This window comes from Argiope bruennichi, chromosome 10 (assembly GCF_947563725.1).
Source record: "Argiope bruennichi chromosome 10, qqArgBrue1.1, whole genome shotgun sequence".
Taxonomy (NCBI): Eukaryota; Metazoa; Arthropoda; class Arachnida; order Araneae; family Araneidae; genus Argiope; species Argiope bruennichi.
Genome location: NC_079160.1, coordinates 86,611,132 through 86,636,489, shown reverse-complemented (window position 1 = coordinate 86,636,489; position 25,358 = coordinate 86,611,132). Strand labels below are relative to the sequence as shown.

The following is a 25,358-nucleotide window of genomic DNA, read 5'->3' as shown; positions in this document are numbered from 1 at the left end:
TGGGTTGTTTCAAATACTTTTTTTAAATCTTCGAGTTATCTTTTCGTACACGTTAACGATTTATTTGTTTATATTTCAATTAAAAAGACTTCTATTTATATATCGCTATTTTTTTTACCCATTAAAACTGATATAAATAAAAAATAAATTCTTTTACATTGTTTCAGCGGTTGCGACAAATTTCCTGTAATATTTATTAGGCATTTTTTTTTTTTTTTTTTTTTTTTTTGTATTTACCAAAAAAAAACCAACCTTGAAATTTTGTTTGACAAACACTAATGAACAAATTACTATCGAAATCTCGTCATAACCACTCATATAAAAAACTATTATGAACACACAAAAAAACATAAAATGGCCTTAAAGTAGTGAGTCGCTAACATTATTGTGTAGAAAAAAAGGGTACTTTGCAAAATGTGTCATCAGACCAAATATGGAGCCTTTGTATATAATGAACTTATATGACCTCTAAATTCCATATATTTAAGATTATTAATACCTTGAAGGTAATTATTGTATTTGCTTTGTAGTATAATAGCTTCCTTTAAAAATAAGCTGTTGGACGAAAATTTGCTTTACTTTGTCATTGATTTTTTTTTCTTTTGCCATTTTTTTTCCAACGATGTTTTTTTAGAGAAGAAAATTAATGCTATCCATCTGAATATCTACCAATAATAAAATCAAATCTGTGTGTGCGCGCGCCTGTTAATGTCTACAGAGAATACTGTTGCACATATACAGTGATGGATTTAAAATTAGAAGAATAGGTAGCTAGCTGCCTACAGCCGTTAGGCTGAGAGGGCATCGCAAGCGGACCGACTTAAAATATTTATTTTCCTATTTTCAAAATAAATAAATTTATAAAAATACAAATTCTACGAAATATAAAATATCAGGATAATATAACACTTTATGAAATATAAATGGTCAATTTACTACACATTCCATTTTCACTTAGTTATTAGAATATTTATTAAAAAAATAAATAATGTTGCGTACAGACATGAATGTCGGGCAGTTTGGAGTCCTAACAGAAAAATAAAAACAAATACCTATCCACAAAGCTTATAAAAATTATGTTAATATGATAGCCACGTGAAAAACTGGTACGTGTCAATCTATGCATTGCATTTTTTGAGTTTCTTTCATAATACTTTGACCCATTTCTATTTTCCATGTTAATATACCGATATTTAGCTCTTTTAGACCATTTATGAATTTGAATTAAATATTTTCTCCCTTCACTTTTTGAAATAACATGAGCCGAATATAGAATCTTATATCAAACCTGAATGTTAAGCATTCCAGGATACAGCAGCATCGGATCAAATAAACAACATTCACGCTTTCTTATCACGTTTCGTTTTCAAGGTTAATCTTAGGCCATCACGTCACGAGACGTATCTATTCATTTTAGCATTGTGTCATATCTTTGTTTAGATTTGTTTATTCGAGTACTCCGCGACTTGAAGTTTTGTGCATCGAAAATTATATGGAACACGTATTGAAATTTAACGGCCATGTAGAGGTGTTATTTAAGTTCCATAAAATATCAGCCTGCTGTTTCATTTATGTCAATTGATGAATAACATCAATAAAAATTTCAGTTATGATATTTTTTCAGTAGATTATTAGGTTAGTGATGTGCAAATGTGTTTAATAGTATTACAAAATAATGAATTGTATCATAAAACTGAAACCATAAATTTTTTGTCATTTTATTTTGATGTGAAACCGTCAACTCGCTCGTTATAGTAGTGAACGGTCGATAGTTTTGCGTGACAAAACACCATCAAATTTAAATCGCTATTACGTACAAAACTAGTCACTCGTAAACGATGGTTGAATCTTTGACATATAGATCTTGTTTTTGTCATTGTAGGATGGTTTGTCGTTGATTTGTGTTTGTCGCTCATAGGATGTGGTTTGCCCGTGACATATCACACAAGTGTTAGTGCATGCACGTGACAATCACGAATTCCCTTTGAGTAAAATTTTAAATCGGTGTAGCGCAGAAACGTTTCGAGCTAGGAAGTTGATTCAGGTTGTCATTGTAGAGGATTCTCGGAGCACTGAAAGAACCTAAAATGGAACAATAAAAATAATCATCTAAATATAAATAAAAATTGATATGAAGTTGAAAATTACAAATTAGTTAAGGATATAGTTTCATACAATTTGTAAATATGTGCGGTATTATAGTTGTGCGATATTGTAAATATGTGCGGTATTATAGTTGTGCGATATTGTAAATATGTGCGGTATAAAAAACACTAATCCAAAGGGCAATTGCATCAAAGAATTAAGTAAAATTAAGCTTAAAAATTACAGTGCTCACTGAATACAAGTGTTACGGCAGATTCGAAAAGGAAATGAGAAAATGGATCAGATAATTATGTAAATGGTCCATCGACTGGTAACTGGCGACAACTCTATCGTCTAAAGATCATATGCATAAGGTTTTTATAAACAATAACATGAAGATGGACATACCCGTGGCCACATCGCTAAATGGGTGTATATGTATTCGGCGACTTTTAAGGTTGTATACCCTTTTGACTAGGCAGATCGTCGTGGAGTAGACCAATCAAGCGGTCACAGAATATCGTTGTGCTGTAAACCACGCCGATGCGGACATCGATGAAGGTGCAAATGAAGACTGTGATGCTGTTACAAAAGTCAATCAGCCCACAAGCGATCCACAAAGGGATAAATAAGAACGGCGCATACCTTTTGCCAATGCCTTCAGCGGGAAGCAATTCGACATTTCGAGCAATATACTCCTGGTTTAAGCGCAATTAGAAGAAGATGGAAGAAGCTATGAAGTTATTTATAAAACCGGCAGAAATATTTGCGATAAATTTATGATCTTACTATGACTTGAAAAAGGGTTCGTCTAAAATTGAGAAATGTATTCTCCTATATTATCTTATAGTTTTTCCGAGTTAGGCAACAGCGATGAGAAATTCAAACAACGAAGAAAGTAAACGATAAGGATAATAAAATCTGAAACACGCGCTCGGATGTGGGTAGGACGATTTTAAGGGGTCACTTTTTTATTTATAGACAAACCCTTTTATTAAGACGAGGGACGTTCATGAGTTTAATCGCAAATACTCCGCCAGTTTTGCAGATAACCCCATGAAACTTTTCCTTGTGCTTATATATATATATATATATATATATATATATATATATATATATATATATATACTAAGATGATATAGGAATTATTTTTGTGCTGTTATATTTTCAAAAGTCATGATGAAAAAGCCATAAAACTGCGTTTACTTCCAATTAAAATCCCCCCTCCAAAAAACCAAATTGCTCTAAGGAGTACATCCACCCCCCCTTCAAGGTATGTAGATGTCAATTCCAATGACACTCCTTATCCAATGACACTCAAATGCAAAATCAAAACAATCACTGTCGTCTTGTAGTACTCATTAAGTTTCTCAAAAACTCATGTGAGTAACTAACATCCTCAGGTCTTAAAAACCTACTAGTCGGATCCCTATAAATCATATCAGCCTTGAAGACGAACACTCTTCCAAAACTCTTTCTCAGTTCATAGCATTCTACTAAAAGCAAAGGTACTCTACAGTCATACACATGAAGGAGATAGTTCCCTAATAGCTCCGACGGGAGCTCTGACAAACTTCTCGTGAACATGAACATGAAAAAAATGCTCACATATTCATTCCTTATTATAGGTAGAGAAAGAAATGATTAAATAATAAATCATAAAAATGAATATGATATTCATATCAGTCATTCAAGCCTTAAATCATATTTAACTCATGCTCAGTCTGATTCTCTAAGCAATAAATGGATTACGGTATTTTCTTTTCTATGAATCCATAACGATAATAAAATCTGCCCAAAAAGTTATCTGTTCAATACAGCTGCGTGAGGGACAACAGTGTAACTACTGTAAGAAGATAAACATTATCTTCACTTTCGAATCATTTAAATATCTTGTCGAAACATGATTCACAGCTTATACAATAACTGCAGCGTATTCCGAATATGCTGCGAGATATTTTTAAAGCTTTAGAAATTCTCTCTTCGTGAATAATGAACGCATTTGAATCGCCTCTATCTTCGAATATAACCGTTATTCTTTTCTTATCTGATATGGATTTTTCGTATATGCATATTTTACCAATGTGATATTGGTTCAACAAGTATTGTAAAAAATGCTGAATTATATCGTTATGGTAATAATTACAATAAAGTACCATCCATATTATCCAAAAAGCTCGATAATGTTTCATTCATAAAGAAAGCATGGAACATAGGTGGCAAAACTTAGCCGAAGTGTGCACAAAGACAGCATTTATAGAAATCCATAATACACACGTAAATAGCAAATCATTAAGTAGCACTGGATACTTTTGTGCAATATAACACAATAGCATTTAGAGTAAAACATGAGGAAAATTCACTCTACGATTAGCACTCCAAAGAAAGAATTTATTATTTTTTATATTTTCCTAAAAAGATAAGGAATTTTCCTTCTTTTAGAAATGATGATCTTCTAAATGATCTTCAGATCTGGAATTCTGATATAGATATCTCCAAAATGCTTGAATTTTCCAGAACATTTGATTGGCAATATTGGGTTTCATTGACAATGCATATATTAAGAATGTCTATAAATCTCCATTTTCAGCGATGATACTAACCTTTTAGTAAAGCAATTATACAGATTTGTAGCAATGTATTTCGTGTTTATTAGCTTTTTACACTTATACAACATTTTCATTGAAATTACGATGGATTTGTAAGTCTTGTAATCATAAGGAACTTCATATAAACGATGCTATGTTTATTATTACATCTTTTTCCTCAATTCAAATTTCGATCTCCTGTGAGTAGATATAACTTAAGAAAAATATTATGTAGTATATGTAAGACTTCAATGCTGGATGCTTCTATTTTTTGTACTCATATTTTTAAAGAAACATACTTGGTTCCAGCAAAAAAAATTCGCATTTGTTGAAGTTTAATCACTTCTGTTTCAAATTAAGATTCGAATTTTAGAAACATGGCGCCAAAAATTGGGAAAACATATAATGAACGGAATGGAGTAAGACTTCTAATATAGTACGATTATATGACTACCAAAATTTTCAAGGATTCTCTTCCCTTTTGAATCATCCTCCTCTAATTTCATTACAGTTGAAGGATGAAATAGGGTTTTAAAAAATGAACTAATAAGTTCTTAGCAACAATGAAACACAGATTTGCCAAGGTTGATCCGCACTAATAAAAAACTCGATTCTAACTAGACAAGAAATTCCAGATTGTAGGAACCAATAACTGTTAGGCATGTATTTTCTTCTGTCGATAACCACTTTGCCCAATAATGAAGTGAAGTCGGTTCTCACCCAAGACATCTAACCTAAAGGCATGTATCAACAAAGAGGTGGATATTGATTGTTATATTTCGATTCTATTTCTGTCTTTGGGGTTAATTTTTTTTCCATGTGACTTTGGAAAATTTCAACACAATTATATTACCATTAACTTAATCATTTTGAAAAATTATAAAGCTGTTTATTTGAATCTTAATCAAAAACCAAATCAACTTCACCGACTCATATCGGAGGGCCAATGAAGATATAATATCATTAATAAATATCGAAGAACTATATTCAAGTTAGTTATCTCAATATAACAGGGCATTTTAAAATATTTCGATCTATTATATAAAAAGAAATTACGTAAACATTGCGTTTTATTCGCTTTCTGATTGGTTGATAACGAGTCACCTGACACATGATATTTGAGGTTTGTTTTGCCAGTATTGTTTAAAATATTTAATGAAAATTATTATTACGCCATAGTAACTATTTATATTGCCCTTGACAGTGAAATGGTGATAAAAAAAAAGGAAAAGTAAAGCTTTAATTAACACCAAATTAACAGTAAATGAGTTTAAAGCAATATTACTTGTTAATTATACTTCTAGACACATCATTTTGTGGTGAACAAGCCAGATAACAGCTACGAAACGAGAGTAATTACTTTCGTCTTGTGGTATTGTTACTTGACAGCGAACCGCAAGGTCCCAGGTTCTATCCTCGCTCATAACAGTTCGCTATAGTTTTTACAACACTAATGAATATCTATCGAGTTTGTTTACATTTTTTGAGCAACTTTTTCATCTCTTGACTAGCAATCGTCTAAATATCTATGTAATACATGTATTAACCCTCCATTGTTTTTTCAAATAGTAATGGGCCGTCCAGGGATATCAGATGAAGAAAAAATGAGAAATGAGAAGAAGAAGATGATGATCGTGAAGCTGCTAAATTGGCGGCAAAGTATGGAAAATTGATTCGATATTTAGATATTGGAGATATACACGCAAAGAATTTTCTCATTGTGGGGCTTTTAGTTTTGAATCGGAAGTAGGCCGATCCGAAAACGTATTTTCCCATCATGGAAAGATTAGGTTTCAAGCATTGGACAAATGGCGAGTGGAATTTAAATATTTGCAAACTAGAGCGGATGAACATCGCGTACAGTATCGAACAACATTGGGAGTCCACGAGCGAAGTCCCCTAGTCTTTAAATAGAATAATATTTTATCTGCCCATGCTCCACTAGACCTTTTTGCGAAGATAATCAAGCTCTACAATACTGTAGTTGAGTGGTATACTACTTTTGAAACTATTTTGTGGTGCAACATTTTCAAATCATGTGAGAGCCCAATAGTTAGTTAACTAATAATAGCTAAGAAAGCTCAGAATTAGAGAAAACTAGTGGGAGTGTTCTCCCGAATTTTCTCACATATTCTCCATCAAAAGTTTTATCCCTCTTCTTCTGTATAAAATTGTAAACCTTGGATAAAGCTGCAAATAACTTGCATGGCTTTGTTAAATTAATATTACGAAATATAAATCTCTGACGTGAATCTAGCATTTTTACTGAATCTATTGTGGGAATAAAAGACACTTTTTTGTTGCCCAATTGACTCCAAAATTTCACACAAAAGCAAAATTGTAATCACAAAATAACTCGCAGAATTTCATCCATTTAAGTTGTGGTGAAAGCTTTTAAGCCAGTTAGCAATTGCTTTTGTATCGTGGTCATGTTACTGGGCTGCGAAACACAAGGTCCCAGGTTCTATTCTCGCGCATCGCAATTCGTCACATTGGTGACCCGGACGTGATCCTTCGTACAGCTGTTGTGGCGCCATCTATCCACAGCAAACCAAAGTCGCCAGACTCACTTGACGCAGCAACGCAAAAAGGCTGCAGCAACACAAAGTTGTCAGACTCACTTGGCGCGGCAACAGCACCAGCATCAGCAACCACTCACCCACACACACTCGCCATAACGCTTGGCGCTACTCAAATGGGTACAGGCGCATTAGAATCAACAGCTAATACACCACCACTCAACAGCACATCATTCGTCTCACCACCGACTCACTGGAGAGAGAGTCTGTGGTGAAAGCTTATAAGCCAGTTAACAGCTACACTATCCGAGCATTTGCTTTTGTATCGTGGTCATGTTACTGGACTGCTAACCACAAGGTCCCAGGTTCTATCCTCGAACATCGCAATTCGCCAGAAAGTCATTGTATTTATATGCCTGCGAAAGTACAGATCAACAGTCGATCAACCTTTTGTCGAATTTGGTACAAGCTTTCAATCTGTGGGTCAAATTTTATCTGCCTAACTAGTTGCATTTTCTAGTTACCGAGTTCACATGTATTAAAATTGCCGGGCAGACAAATTTCATTGAAAATTTGGTTGAAGTCAGCAAATTTGGTCATAATTCCATGTAGCAAATTTCAACTATTTAGTTCAAGGTTTTTTTTATTTATCATGTTCACAGATGGAGACACATAATGACAAAAAAATAAATGCATAATTGCTCTTATGGAGGTCCAAATTTCGAATTCCAATTTTTAGACCATTACTATCCTTCCCCTATACAAGAAAGTAAAAATAAGCTACGGATAAATCTCTTGTTTATTTCGAACAATTTGCTTTGAAAAAAAAATAGAACCTTCATTCATATTTGTAAAAATGTGTATCTGTCGAATGAAAATCTCAGGTGAAAACAATATCTGGAATATGTTTTTCTTTGATTTACAGATTTACATATCTTAATCTTCATGAAATTGCCCAACAGTGAAAATAATTACCCTTTCTCTGGACAAAGAGAAAAACTTGGTTGAATATTTGACCTCGAGATTGATTTATCGTCTGCAGAAAAGCGGTTGTAACCGGAAATCAGAAATGAAGGAGAATTGAAGACGGAAAGAATGGTCGGAAATATTTTTTTCATGAAAGAGAAGTATGGAAGATAATTTATAGTATCCATTATTTACATTTAGAGAAACGATAGAGGAATAACGCATGACGAAAACTAGCATATTTGCTTAGTTATCTCTACTAACAATGAAGAAGAATGTCTGTCTATCTCTCTCTGTATGTGTTGGCACTCTGGAGGAGATATCGGTAAAACTTCAGTTACCAAACTCGACACAGAAGTAATGCAGAAGGCGAATAATTAATAATAAATAATAGTTTTAATGAAAATTTTTAAATAATTAAAAATTGAAAGAATTTTTAAGTTGTAACTACCGAAAATATTACAGCACAAAAATATGCCTTACTCCATCTCAAAAACAAAAAAAATTATTTTTTCAATAATGCAAATTTAGTTGCTATATAGTTTTTATGTATCTAATTAATTTTTAAAAATATTGTTAGATTTATTTTATATCAATATAATTCATGGCAGTAAAAAAAAATGATTCGTTTTCATTATTGCTAGAAATATTTTATCTTGGAGTTTTCTTTTGTAGTTGCTGATGATGGCATCAAAGATAAGACTGGTAAGATTGGTAAATATAGTTTGTGTCCCAACAAAGGCGTTGGGGTACAAGTGTGAAGTGTTCTGAATTTACTTTAAATAAAAATCAGAATTTTGCTGCAAACAATAAACTTTGCAAAATAAAAAAACAAAGATGCTAGGCAACATATTAGCATATAATATATGCTTATCAAAATTTAAAATGCAAAAATACTTTGTTGAGAAAGTTATAAAAAGCAAGATTTGTAAAATATTTAATTGAAAATTTTAACATCCATCAACCTTTAATTTTCACAAAATTGCTAAAATAAAAAAAAATTCGTCATAAATAATTGACTTATCGATTAAGTTAAAATGGGGAAAAAACTGATCAATTTATTGAAAAAAGTGACTTCGTATTTCGTTCTGCATATGGCTGTAAAATGCCCAAATATCCGATGATAAATATAATAGCAACGTCTAATCTCACTACAAATCGATAACCTTTGGCATTTATAACCTTTAGCAGCAAACTTAGCTTGAAACTTGAAAATTAGCTTGAAAAACTTGAAAAATAGTCATAGATGACATAAAAAAAATTCATCTAATAATATGGTATATTTCTTTTGAAAAAAAGTTGTATGTAGATTTTTGGCAACATTCCGATACTTCACAAAAATCTAGATGGTATCTAATATAATTTTCAAATACAACATCAAACATTGATAGCTTACCTGACAAAGAGATGAGAAATAATTTTTTAATAATTAGATCACTCCTTTATAGAGAGATCGACAATGGAAACTATTTCTTCAGGTAAAAATTTTTGTAATAATAATAACAGCTTCATCACTCACCACATTGAAATGTAAAAAAAAAAAAAAAAAAAAAAACGATAAAACTTAGCTGCCAAAAGTAATGTCAACTTTTTTCCTCACACAGTCTATGGTTATCAACGTGAGTTCGAAAAGGGACACACACATGATTTTGAATAAGATTATAAGGAATTGGATGTAAACAATTGGCAACAATATGCATTTAATGGTTAAGTTTATCGCTAATTCAATGAGAAATTTACACCTCCACATCAAAAATTAGATAATTTAAATATAGTCTTCAGTTTTACTTGAGAAAGAACGAAACTTACTTTTTATTTAGAAAGAAAAAGCTGTAAACCAGTGAAAAAAATGGCTTCGCGCAACGAACACGAAGGTTAAAAATATCTATTGAAATCTTCTTTAATATGCCTCTTTGTTTTGTCACCAATATGGCAAACCAAACAATCAGATATAGTAGTAACAATGCTTTGAATAATTTTTTATTGATGTTGAGTTGTACAACTACTGTAAAATTTTAGAGAGATGAAAATTAGAAATAATAGGCGTGTAATTTAAAAATTAAATTAAAATTTGAAGATAATTTCTTTTAAATAAGATCATTTTAAATAAAGATAAACACATTTTAAAGCTATTTTTGAAAAATATTCCGAAAATATTTGTTTTTTCGTTTGCTGATGGTGAATTTTCAACAAATTATTATTTTAATCAAAATCGTCTGCTCTCGAGCTTTTTTAAATTGCATATCTTTATTTCACCTTTCCATTTTTACTGGAAAGTCTGCATTTTAACAGAATTTTCAGAAGAATTGCTTTTTTCGTTTTTTCCTCAGTTCGTCTATTGTTACGGCTTCTTTGATATTTCTGTATAGCATTGACTAACGAAAAATAGATTAAAGGTTTGTGAATTTTTATTTTATTTATTTTTCTCAGTAATTCATTATATCAAAGGAATTATATTAAATCATATTCATTATACGAAAGTAGTTCTTTAACTTCTTTCTTTTCGTATTTATTCCGTGCTAATTTCTCCTGAATACGTATTTTTACTTTTTCAATGATCCAGTAAAATTACTAAATTGTTACTCACGCAGCCAGTGAAGCCTAAAATGTTTGCTTGTTTAAAAGTTTAAAAAATGTTGAGAAATAAAAGTAAATAAAAGCACTTCTATGCTGTATGCAATTAAAATAATAATATTTTATTAATCGACGTATAATAATCTGCTTTTAGTTATACTTCAGTATATTCTTTTTTGTTTTTTAGAATGGCACTGAAAGACTATTAGTAAACAGGAAATAAAATTCCTAAGGTTGTTTAAATAGTAAAGATAATGTTCTTAATCATTTCCGAAGTGCGACTTCCAATCAAGTGTAACTTATAAACAAACCCAGCATTTATCAAACACACGCACATTTTCTTATGTGTGAAATAAAAAATAAGAATAATTATTATCATGTTTTTTTTAAACTTAACAATGTTTATTCAATCCATTTCCTATTTATTTGAAAAAAGAAATTAAAATAACTAATTCGTATGGAAAGTTTATTTTCATGTAGACATTTTTATTTCTTAACATTTAATAAATTAATAATAAATAGATGCGTTGAAATAAAATTTAATATTGATAATACTGAATCATTTGCTTTCAAATTAAGATGAAATTTTTAAAGATAAGCAATTGGTGTATTCTGTTTTGACTTCTCCATCCGAGTGCCAAGTGTTTTATACTTCATAATAAAGTGTAGAAAACAGAGTAAAGATTTTGGGCATCTTCTTTCCAGATATTAAGCCTAAAATTTGGTACAGAGCTACAGTTTTGGTGATAAAACTACATTTGTCTCAACTGTTACATTTTAGAATTATCACGGTCACAAATGTGTAGATCAGCAAATGGTCAATTCTTTGATAAATTGGTGCAAAAAAATTGGTGCAGATCCATGCTTCAAATGATAAATCCATATTTTAATTTCATAATCTAGCTATTTAGTTTTTTGAAACATCGTATTTCTGTATATTTTTAATGGAAAATCTACACGTATAAACTTTATATAGACAGATTTCATACAAATTTTGATAGAAATCTGGAAATTTGACGAAATGGCACCATATCAGTTTTCATGTCTATAGCATTTTACCTTTTGGTGTTATCATTAGAAATAAGTTCCAAAAATGTATTTTTAATTGAGTGAAGTTTGAAATGACGAAATTATTAAAATTTCAAGGTAAAATTATTTACTAATTACAATACTTTCTTGGTATAATAGGGAAATAAAAGTTCATGACAATTCTTGCATTGTTGCAAATTCTGAATCCAAAGAAAGCTACTGAATATCTTGATTTTTAAATAAATCTTTAAACAAAATGTATGTTTCTCTTAAAAGTATAAACGATACTTGATGTATTTTCTTATCTTACTTTCGCTTACAGCAAGGAGTAAAGGATTACTTTGCTCCTTGTATATTTAGTTTAGTTTAGTTACGCTAACCACACATTTAGATCCAGTGCACACAAATGATTTTTTTTACTCAGTTCACACATCCCCTTTTTAATGTAGTCCACACATCCAATTTGTGCTGGGCGAGGTATTTGTGACACAAAGTGCAGGAGAAGCGGTTGGCGAAGCGAAATGCATGGTGCCGCAGTTGGCAGAAATGTCCGACAAATCACTACACTTATTGCCGGCGTCCTGGCATAGGGGTAGCGCGTCTTCTGGGTATCCTGGGTTCGAATCCTGGTTTGGGCATGGTTGTTATTCTATCTGTGAGATGTGTGAATGTGTCCTCCTGTAAAAAGGGGTTGTGCAAACGAATGAGTGATGCGTGAGTAGTAAAGTCGTACTCTTGGCCCTAGTTTGCGCTACTATAAAAACAAGAGACGCTCCCCCACCGGCTTAAAATCGCTGTCTTCGTAACAGCGGACTTGTCCATGGCTAGTGCCATAAGAGACAACAAAAACAACTACAGATATTTCTTCTCAGGTTTCCACAGAGATCGGCCAGAAATTGCAGTTACGTGATAACTAATATTACTTTGATTAATTGTTATAATCAAATTGTAACAAACAATCGAATGACAAATTAATTGCTGTGGAGCCTTCACCTTGAAACTAAGTAAAATTAACGTTTTATGAAATGCAAAACATAACATATTTAAAAAATGAAAACAAATTTTTATCCATTAAAATTCTAAATATTTTTAATTGACACTTTGCATTTTATTAAACAACTATAAGCATTTATTTCCGCGTTTTATTCTGTTCTTTAAATACAAAAACAACAAATTTTTCCATATTTGTCAAGATGTTCAGAAGAAGTCAATGCGCACTCATTATGAATATGGAAGCTATAATATATTTCCACCATGTGTACTATAAAATCTGAGATAATCTGAGGAGCAAATCCTTTTATTGTCTTCCATCTTCTTAACAAAAGTAATAATAAAGGTCAGAATATAGTTCAAATATGTCCCTCTTCCCTCGTTGAGATACAAATGAAGAATGGATCTTCATTAGGGTTTTTTTTCACATTTGATCGTTAGATCTCTATTTATTATTAGTTTTAAAAAAAATCCAATTTGAGTTGTTATCCAGGTTTCTAAAAGAGACTGTGTGCTATATATTTTCCCACATTTGTATGTGAAGATAGACAGGATAGCTCAAACTTTATGGTTTTTAACTTCCGTAACCTTGTAATTGTTAAGAGAAGTGCCATTACAATTCAAATACCTAATAGAGTACCTTTAAAAATCGAAAAGAGTAATTAAAGATTCAGAGTGCATAATAATAATAAAGGAAGAAAAAAGAAAAGAAAAACAAAAAAAAAATGGTGAAAGATAGTTTATGTAGTGAAAGTGAGCAACAAATTCAATTACGCAGAGTCATGTTGGTGTTTCGCGGCAAGTTAATAAGATGGATGTCCCAGAGAAGTCTTTTTGTCCACATTAATAATTCAGTTTCAGTTTAGTTTTTAAAACTCTTGTTAAAGTGTGATTAAATAAACTTAATCTCTTTTAAATATAACAAATTATTCATCTATTTTACACCTCCTAGTAATAGCAACCAGGACACTTATCCTGTCCATCTGACCTATGTTACACCATTCCGTGCTATTTACAAAATTTAATTAGTCTAAAAAATTCTAATGCACTTAATATGCAAGTAATCAACTTAATTTTTCTAATGCATCATATTTAAAAAAAATAATTGTTATTAAATAGTCAGTCCGTAATTACTTCACGGTAATGACGTTTGTTATTTCATGGTTTTTTCGAGTAGCGTTGGTTCTGGTTATTAGGAGACACAGTCAGTGAAAAAAACCAGCTGTCTCATAAAAAGACATAATATCAGACGGTAGTGAGTCATCTTAATCGCCGAACCTTGAAGACTGAATTTCCGGAGTTTTACAGAAAAGAAACAGCTGAAGTGATGAATTGCATATATTTTACTGACGTATTTTCTATCATGTATGACTTTGCATATTATTAATGATATACTTGAAATTTTCGTTGCGAATTATCAAAACAAGTAAATGATGTCTCTTTTTTTTTCATAGGCAAGGAAAATTACTAAGCAATTTAACTAACTATTATAATTTATTTTTATATTGATTCATCCTTTTTTAGAACTTATCCACAAGAACCGAAGGTTTTGAAATATTTTTTCTTGTTTCACGTTGTTTGGCTTCAAACTTCAAAAAGAGAGAGAAAAAAGAAGAATTAAATTAAAAATAAGTATAAAGTATGCTGATAAAAATATTTTGATAATTTATATTTTTATCAAAATTCTATTATATGTATTAAGATCTTAACATGGATACGTCATTATTCTGAAATAATAAAAACACTTTTATTAAAAAGAATTCTGTGCCTATGCAGCTCCAAATAATTCGTTATTGTTACTTTCACACAGCATTTAATACAATTTGCAAGAAAATTGCAAGAATTCAAGCAATTAATGCGAATGCTTTAATTGCTTCCTTAAGATTCCATAAAAATAATTATAACTCTAAAAATAGTCTAGACATTAAAATTTTGCAATGATTTTATTCCTCATTCTTTTGATTTCATAATTTGAGCATTTTATTTATTTTTTATTTTGAGGGATTCTCGAGCAGTACTTTTGACGTTTATATGGATGGCATTGTTTCAGATTTTTTCTATAACACTGTGCTTTTTCAAACAAAGATAAATAAAGACAACTCTTTCTGCAAAATTAACTGCCCTTTCCAGGATAAACTTTTGAATGCAATATAAAAGATAAGAAAAAGAAGAGTAATATTGCTTGTTCAGAACTTCATATTTAATCTAAGTTAATTAAATGTGTTCGAAATTGAATAATTTATTTCCGAATTATTATTGGCTGTACCACCACCATTTCACAAGATGATTTTATGTCATATAATATGTAATTTTACGTAAAGCTGTGTTGCTACTGATATATTCAAAGCTATTATTACATTTCACTAGTTTATATGATGCGAATTTAACAAGGAAGAAAAAAAAAACAGTGATTAATTCAGCGAAATGATTTTACAAAGGAAAGGTAAAAATAGTGGTAATGGTAGTGGTTGGTAAATTGATTTTATTTTTAAATTATCATCGCTGAATGTATATATAATTATATGCAACTATAATTGTATACTTACTCATTCACAATGACGAAATCCATGGATGAGTCTAAGACACAGCGTAAATAACTTTTTTATTTCAGCTTGTTAGATTAGGTCGATATCTATCTAAAAATGGACTTTTAAATTGGAGTGCTTATGCATCAACAAACTAATCCTGTTGAAGTTAAGCTAAGCAGCGTTAACTTAGACTTGCATCATCATCATAATCATAACGTGCATTGCCTTAAATGCCTACGTTCGCCTTTGGCCTTTTCTGCTTCATTAAAGAGAAAACGCAAATGTGGTAAGCCTGCTTTTAAATGTTAGTAAAGAAAAAGAAAAACTAACTTTATACAGAACTTTGAAAACATGTTAATGTGAAAAATAATAAAGCCAGGTTCTTATACTTTATTGCCGATTTTACAGATCATAAAGTTGGCATGCATACAAATTCAAAAATCTGCTTTTCCTTTACGGAATTAAAGGTTATTACCCAAGAAAATGTTTAATTTGTTACTAATTGTAAATTTACTTTGTAAAATGTTTAAAATGAAATATATGTGCCATACATTTTTTTTTTAATTTAGAGAAGTGTATTCTTTCAAAACTAACATAAAAAAACTATTAAAAATATCTCAGCCACATTTTTATATTCTGTATTTCTTATTCTAAAATGTTTGCTTTTTTTCGGTAAGAGAAATTATATACGTTTTTCATTTCAAAAGCGAAAAAACAAACAAATGAAAGTAACTTTCCATAAATATAAAGTATATTTAAATATTCATCAATTTTTCCACCTAAAATATATTCAAAATATGTGAAAAATGGATTTTTGAAAAATATTCAAACATGATAAAGTTACTTCGTATAAATTAAAATTTGATAACAAATTTTAAAAAAAATAAATGAACTAAAATTTATGTTATTTCAAAAATATCAGGACAGTTTAGCAGCTTTAATTTTTTCCAATATTCCGTTAGTTTAAAACCAAAAACTTATAATTATATTCACAAGTTAACTATAATAGTCGGTCTCTTTTGTGAATAAAAAAGAAAAAAAAATGAGCTGCAAAAATTTTAACAGAGTGGGTGATCTCCCCGAAGCTTTCTCGAATATACCCTGTTGTGTGTGTTGTAATTTATGGCACTTTACAAGCCCGCTTTAACTTCTATCTCTTAAATTTTGTGGTTACAGAAATTCAATGGGGAGGCTAAAACTGTTATGTCCACATATTTAAAATAATTAGGGAAATAAAATAACCAGTACTCCCAGTTCAAATCACTGGTCCATTTTCAGCAATTTCCATTTCACTTGAAAGCACATAACATCTAGATGCATCATCAGTAGTCACCTATAACCCTCCCCGCCATCATCACCAAGATATTGTTGAATCAACCTTTGGCAGAGCCCAATTCGACAGATTTTGTCAATTTCCAAACATCTCTAACCAATTTGTATGTTCTATGATTATTGTTCAAATTTAATGTAAAATAGTACCTTCATTTGTTATAGTAAGATAAAGTTCATCGCAGGTGATTGACACGAATAATTTATTATAATTTATATGGTTGGTTTAATTATCAATTTCACTGAAATCAAAACATATTCACTGAAATTCTTTTTCTAAATTTGATTATCTAAATTTTCAAAATTGGAAACGGTATTATAACGAAGGCTGTTCTAAAAATTCTTCAGTTTAATTTATTTTTAAAAAATAATCCTGAATTTAATAATATTTGTTTCAATGCCAAAACTATTTTTCGATAGAAGTGTACATAACAAACCAGAATTTATAACTCTTATTCGAATGGTGAAAAATGCAGAAAAACACTATTAGAATGGAGTTTTTGGAGTTTTATTATTGACGTCTGAGATTACAAGAAAAGTCAGTTCAATTTTTATGTCAGTTCATGCCTTTTTTTTCATACAATTTTTTGGTTTTATTGCTTTCCAATTCTTATATAAGTGAAAGATATGAAAACTTTTAAATTTTTTTCTTTTAGTATAAAAAGTTTAGTTTAGTTTAGTTTTTTTTAGTTTAAAAATTCTGTTAATATATCTAGAACAGCATTAAAGATTGCTGTTCTAGATTGCTGTTCTTTATGAAAGATTAAAGACTATGATTGGAAAAACGGAAAATTTGATTTCATTCCAATTCGCAAGCTCTTTGTTTTTTACTAATATTTTTAATTTATGAATGCATTAGAGTTCGTGACTACATCGTCATTCCATATTTAACAATTCATATTTGATTAAAATGTAGTGATTTAATAATAATTATCTAAATTTTAGTCAGTAGTAATCAGATTTTTTTTAATTGTTATGTTAATTTTTTTTATTATTATTATTTTGCTATGTATAATTTATTTTCTTTTACTCGTTTTCAGTAAACTACTATTAAATAAATTTTTCCATCAAGATGCCTTTCATTTATCTATTGTAACATGAAAATCGTGCTTATGGATTCGCTGCTTAAAATATGAAGACGCACCGGAACATCGTGTTCGAATTTTTAAACTATAAACTTTGTCACTTTGTCGTACGTTTTGCGTTTTTTTTTTTTTAATTGTCGGTAAAAATGAATAACAATTTTTTCAGTTCTTTTTATTTCTTTTGTAAAGAAAATCGAGAATGGTCGTCCCAAAACTTTTTTCGAAACTCTCTAATAAAAGACACCCTCCCCCGCCTCTGCATGAAAATTTGATTTTTGGACAATATCGTAATTTCCACGAATGCTCAGATTTTTAGTTTCATAGACACGCACATGAGAGTTGCGTGATTTGTTATATGTAATAAACTGGTATATGTGCATTGATTAAATGACATTGGCGAACAACAGTAACGAAATACAGATCTTTAGCATGAATCTGGCATTTTTACTGAAACCAACGGTCGGTGCTTGATATCTTTTTGTCGATCAGTCGCTGACACGTGATTAATACAAAAACTCCAAAAAAACCAGTCGGAGTGATCTTTCTCACATATTTTTGCATGATATTTCTGTACAGTAGTTACGAAATATTAATCTTTGGCGTGACAGTGATACCTTTTTGTAATGACAGTGATATCTTTGGCGTGACAGTGATATCTTTTTGTAATGACAGTGATATCTTTGTCAAGATAGATATCACCGTCAGTTGATGGATGTTAACGTAATGTTTACATCATTTGAGGTTATATACTGCACTAAATGAACTAACTACAAAAGAGTGTTTTTATTTAAATCACCCCAATTTGAGGAGGACTGAGCTAAAAGATTTTTATTTGATGTGTTTTACTACGGCTTCAAATTATTTTTTCAATTTTTCTCAACATTTCCAGAAAATGACCTTTTTTAAACTTTCTCCCAAACATTATTCTACGTTATTAAACTACAATAAACCAAATCAAGCATACCTCAATCTTATGCTAAGCAACTGCTGTAAAAAGGCTGAAAATTTTATTTAGATAAATATCCAAGATTTTCACATGGAACCCATTTACATTCGGTTAGAGGAAAAGAGCTTAGACACTGGCATTCTAAAGGATATATAAGAATAAGTGGTATTTTATGAATCTACAAATTAGATAACCTCGGGCAGCATGCTGAAATAAATGAAGCTAAAAATAACAATCTATTAGCTAATCATAATAGTTTTGAATAACAGAAATTGGATGGCAGTTGAAGCGTATTTTAAATTTCAATAGCAACTATTGTAAGCAAGTTGAAGTAAGACATGGCCTTTTTCAAATGCATGTTGTTTTAATGATGTGACATTGGTTTCGTGTTGCAGTAGAAACAGTTGCATTTGAAGACTGCAACGTTTTCTGAGTGTATTAGCATAAAAGGTGATAGTTTTTATAAAGAGGAAGCATGTGCGAATCTTCCATTTGCAATGATTTACTACACCTTTTTGTGTTTTGAAGTATGAAGAAGAAAAAAAATTATAAATTTTGGATGCGTATTTTTAATTTAATTGGAAACAAATTTTAAAGTGAATCTACAGTTTTGTTCACAAAATTGCAAACCAAATTTCATTTATCTAGGAGTTTGAGTTACTGAATTGTCACATTCCCCCACACGCGAATATACAGATCGAAAGATGATCACCTCGTTAACAGATTTAATCCAGAATTTTACAAATTTTCATTTTTGAAGATAAAACTATGCACCAAAATTAATTTATCTAACCCCTTACTTTTCACACACACAGGGACAAACAGACAGCCATCCCTTAGGAAAATAATTTTTAACCTACTATTTAATAAAAATTGTGATTTACATATTAAAATTAAAGTTTCGTTTTCATTGTTTTTATTAATCACTGGCTGATATGTCCAACTTTATTCAGAATAAAATAATTATTATATTTTTTATTAATGTAATATTAATCGTCTGATTTATTTTAGTGAAATCTTCAACAAACCTTGTTTATATTGTAGCTTTCGTGAACAAAATGGTAAGCGTAACATAACAAATATTTACAGTTAAAGTTATATCATATCAGCTGTCAAAAATATGTAATGTGAATGTCATAGGCAAGAAAGTAAAAATATATTTAATATTAATACTCGACCAGAATCCCAGCAGGTCTATAAACTGACGCTCTTTAAATATATAAAATACTAGCAGAATACGCACGGCGTCCCCCAAGACATGATGGATGTTAGCAAAATAAAAACCACAATTTATTAAAATAATGGTAAGAAAATGAAGTAAAAAATCATAATACTGATTTTACACGTTTATTTTTCTTCGCGATACTGATATCGTTTGGTGCATTGCAGACGATAAAAACCCAAATTTAAAAAAAAAAAAAACTGAAAATGAATTTCTAAAAAAAAAAAAAAAAGAAAAGAAAAGAAAAAGATATATAATTATTTTTTACAAACGATACTACTAGAACTTTTATTATATATAAAAAAACCCCATTTTTTTTAATTCTTGGTTTCTCATTTTGTCTTCTCGCCAAATCAGCAAAAAATTAAAACTTTTCTCCTAAATTTGAATTTTTGGAGAAGATCAACAATGAAAATCTTTTTCATGAAAAAAATACATTAAAAAAAATTCAATGACGGAAGATATTTTGAACATTTGATTTTAAATAGAGAGAAATCTTCATATAGATTCTTTAAGAAATTATGAAAAGATAACGGAATAAGAATTTTAGATTCAGGAATATTAGTTTCAATCTTAAATGTTTTGTGGGAAAAGTGATTAATTTTTTTAAAAAATTTCTTAAAATTCAGTAAATTAAATCACATTTACAAATCTCTCTCTCTTTTTTTTTTTTTTTTTTTTTTTTTGGAATTACAAATTTCAACTTCTTTTCTATGACATACAGACTTTTTTTTTTTTTTTTTTGTCATCAATAGAAATGAAACTTCGGCAAGTTCGAGCGAAAAATTATCCGCAACAATACAAAACAAAATTCTTCATGAAATTTTTTATGTAAAATTTAAAATTCCTTCATTAAATTTTAAATTTAGACTTCGAGTTATATTGAATTACCATGTATGCCCATGCATACCTGAATGCGAAATTGAATAGCTAAGTGGTACATTTGTCTGGACACTGCAAATGCACGCACGCAATTGCAAATACTTTCTTTTATAATTATAGGTTTTAATAAACACTAATATATCCATTTTTAAATATATGAGTCATACCTTATTCACAATCCATGTTATTCGATAATATATATATATATAAATATCAAAAATTCTCGTGACAATTACAATTGCTCTTAGAATGAAAGTAAGACGATTTCGCTCCTCTAAAGTTTTGCTTCTTAAAATTCGACTCATTTTTTTCCCTTCTAATATTGATTTTTTTTTCCTATTTTAATGCAACCAAAGCCATGCAATAAATGTTTCATCTTGATGGATGCATTTCTGTTCAAACAAGATGTTTTGCGGTGGTTAAAAAGCAGCATACGTTTGAAAAAGCTATCATTTCCGACATTTATGATTGTTACTTACGAAACATTATTTCCTTCCATACAGAAATCACGAATCTGCACCGGTCTTAAGATAATAGTTACAAATAATAAAAACAGAAAAACGTTTTTCTGAAGTCACGCTACTGTTGGTGTACTAAAATGCCAAATATATATATATATATATATATATATATATATATATATATATATATATATATATATATATATATATATATATATATATATATATATATATATATATATATATATATATATATATATATATATATATATATATATATATATATATATACACTTCAATTTTAATGAATATAATATCTTTAATCATTGATGTAGTCGAGGGGTATTTTTTCTTCGATATTTATTATGGTTTAGTTTCGAATTGCATTGTTTCCAGAGCCTGATGTTTTTATGATTTCATTTTTTTCTGTGTTTTAGAGCAGTATTAAAAACGTGATTTATTTTTTTGTTTTTGTTTTTTGTTTTTATTATTTTTCTATTTTTTAATCTATATCAATTTCGAAATATATCTTTCTATTTATAGAAACTACTAGCCATTTTTTTTTTCCAAAATTATTAACTGATATCGCCTGCGTCATTGATTCAAAACTAAATAAAATTAGTGTTTTGTTTATTAAATTGACTAAATAAATAATAATTAGCTAATAGTTCTTAATAAATTAATTCTATTAAGATCTAAAATTTGTTCTAAAATAAAATCTTTCGTTAAAATTGTGAAAATATTAAAATATTATAGCGCCATCGGGAACACACAACTACTCAGAATTTAAAAACTATATTTCATCAGATAGAGAGGCAGGCTTTAAAATTCCATTTTCTTTAAAAAATGAAAAAAAAATAAAATAAAATAAGTTTTGTCAAATAGCAACATTTAAAAAAACACAAAATGGAATAACAAATAAAAATACATTAATTTGATTTTAAATCAAACTGAACTTCCAACAGCTCCTTAAGAGACTTCATAGCGATATCTTTTTGTTCAAAACCATATATCAAATTCAATCCAAACAATGAACGCGATAATAAATGAAAAACTACTTGCTTGTGAAAAACGGGCTAAAAATATGTATGGCGCAAGTGCTTATTTACCGAAATAATGTTTTGCATTCGAATAGAAATCATTCTTTTTTTTTTTTTTTTTTTGTATCTGCGTATGCGTTATTTTTTGAGACTAGCCGCTTTTGGCGACCAGCATTTTTATTTGTGAATAATTTGGAAAGAATCTTTTCCATATTATTTTATGGCCTCTCCAAATAAATTTAAATTGTCTATCTTGTTATGTTTCTCAGATAATGTATTCACAAATACACAACAGATCTACCGACAAACAAACATAATTTCGCAACCATATATCGTTTGTCGTCACACTGTCATACAAACAAATCTGATATTTAATTAATTTTTTTTATCCACACCATGTATATTTACTATTCGAAAAAGTGAAAAGTCAAACTTGATATTCCTGTATTCTGCGAATAGAATTTAAGAAATATCAGCAATTTATTTTCACTTAATAATTTTACGAAGAATTTATGGACTAATTTTGCAATTTGTTTTACTACAGAATATTGTGAAAGTTTCTGCGTTTAATGTTAGACTAATGTCTAACATGCCTATTAAAAATGTCTCAATTTTTTTCGTTACTTATTATTTCAATAATTTTATAATGGTCGTTAACTTTTAATAACTCTTTAATGGTTTATACACTTTCTTGTGTCAATATTTTCAGCAAGGCGTATGTCATTTTCTTTGTCTAAAAAAATATATTTTATTTCGGGAAAATAACTTTCTCCTTTTTTCCAGGTCGTTTACTCGATCATTAGTAATGATAGTTTGTTAACAAAATTTCATATTATATACATGCTCTGAATGAATGAAATGATTTTGTTAAATGCGAATCAATATTTGTTTAATGATGGGAATATAATAATTTAGTAAAAAAAAGGCTGCAAAATTTCAGATTCATTGCTTAAATTTGGAGTTCATAAGGAAATAAAAATCACATATATTTTTAGTATTTTAAAGCAGAAAAAAAATGGGTCAGGTTTTTTTCAGCAAAACTTATAAAACTCGCCTGATGAAATTAAATACAAAATCGCCTTTTAAACACATTATTCTTTTCTTGAACGGAAGCAGAATTAAAATAATAAGATATCTAAATAATTGTATCTCTAAAAAATTTTAAACAAAAAAAAAAAAACCAGAATCATTTACATAATTGTACTTATGGTATATATTGTATCGTCCGTATAAATGCTTATTACGAAATCAAAAACAGAATTTTTATCAGCTACCATCTGCATAATTCTGCTGATGCGAAATCAAAAAGAATATGCAAATCACCTGCCAACCTCGAAACCATGTTTATAGTCATCGCTTACGGGATGCTGGTCATGAATAAGGTATAATGATTTTCCCTCTAATGTTTTCTTTATAAAATGGCAATGACGCATGTCATTTTATAAAGAATGACAATATATAAATGACAAAGACATTAATATTTGCAAAAAGTTTTAAACATTTTAATTTAATGGTTAATTTTTGGTTTGTTTCAATGTAGACAAAGAAGTTGATGCGATTGGATCAATTTCAGCTTGCTGTTAATCCATAAAAGTATCTGTTAAGTCGGAAGCACAAAGGAAAGAAATGGATTGTTTAAATTATAAAGTTGCATTTATTTTTACCACAGTCTCCTTACTATACACACGTGTACAAAAGAATATAGCAAAACAATAAAAAGAATAGTGTTCATTTGGGTTCTCATCCTGTGGAGGGGGTGTTAATATGTACAAAAAAGGAATTGCCAAGGGGCAGATAATTTCGATTTTTGCAATGTGAACCAGATCTCTTCGTAATACTGTACAGTATCTCAAAGATATGCCATGAATGACAATTTGATTAAATCTAATCATAAACTTTCTTTTAAATTTCTTAGGAATTTAACTCCTCCATTTCTTTATATTTAGAAATTCAGAAGGAAAAAAAAATACTATTTTTGACTTCTATACAGATTATTATTTTTAAATATATTCTAAAATGCAATAGTTATTTAAAATCAATAATTGAAAATTACACTTTCAAGCAGTTAATTTCAGCTGAATATGCAAAACTTTTTTTCAGTTTCCTTTTATTAGAACCACAATTCTATCTAACACTAAAAGATGCGATCGTCATGGTGAGCTGCTGTTCTATATTACGGACATCATTGTCATATCCGGCATATTGTTGAAAATGAAAACTGTTATTAAATGTGATAATTATAGTAGAAAATCACATGCATACTGGAAGAGTGCTTAAGAAATAAAGACCAGAGGGAGTGGTTTCCGCAAAACTTTCTCGTATACTTCCAAATAGAGGCATGCATGGCATTGGCGTACAATATTTATGGAATAATAACCTTTGGTGTGAATATAGCATTTTTACTAATCTATCGAATGATAGAAAGTTTTTTAACAATTAATCTCTAGCATGCGGCTAATAGTACACAAAATTCGAACTTGCGTTTTAGGGCCGTTTTCCCCAACCGATTGACACAAAACTGCATTTGTAGTCATAAAATTCCACACCAAATTTCATATATTTAGGTTATTGCGTTTTGAGTTATCGCGTTTACATTTTTCTGAAAGTACAGACCGACAGACAGTCAACTCTTTGTTTAATATGGCTCAAATAGGACAGATGTCTACACTATAAATGTTAAATCTGTGCGCCAAATTTTATCCATCTAGCTCTCCTCGCTTTGTAGATATCGTGTTGACAGCCGAACAGAGAAACTTCCTCTGAACGGATTTAGCTCAAAACTTAATAGAAATCTGAAAATTAGGTGTAAAGATCGTATACCGAATTTCATCCGTCTAGCTCTAAGCGCATGTGTGCTATCTTTGTCACAGACAGTCAGGCAAACAGACGACATTTTTTTTAAATGTGTTTTTCGAATTTCGTGTACGACAAAAAAAATTATTATTTGTAGTACACTTTAGATGCTCATATAGTATAATCCACTGACTATCTATCCACTGACTAATCCTCTAAAATCGATTTGAAACAAATAAATTTCCACTAACAGAAAAAAAAGGTAATTGCCAGACAAAATAAAAATAATACGATAAGAAAATATTAGCAATAACCTTCAAA

The 25,358-nt window shown here is 29.6% G+C and overlaps 1 long non-coding RNA gene across 1 annotated transcript; it reads right to left on the bottom strand.

The window, feature by feature from the left end:
* Positions 1-1,694: 1,694 nt before the first annotated feature.
* On the bottom strand, positions 1,695-15,530 carry LOC129987899 (uncharacterized). The gene is made up of 2 exons (XR_008785613.1): positions 15,298-15,530; positions 1,695-2,082 (listed from the first exon to the last, which is right to left on the bottom strand). It is a non-coding gene; the product is annotated as an uncharacterized LOC129987899 (long non-coding RNA).
* Between the last annotated feature and the right edge of the window lie 9,828 nt (positions 15,531-25,358).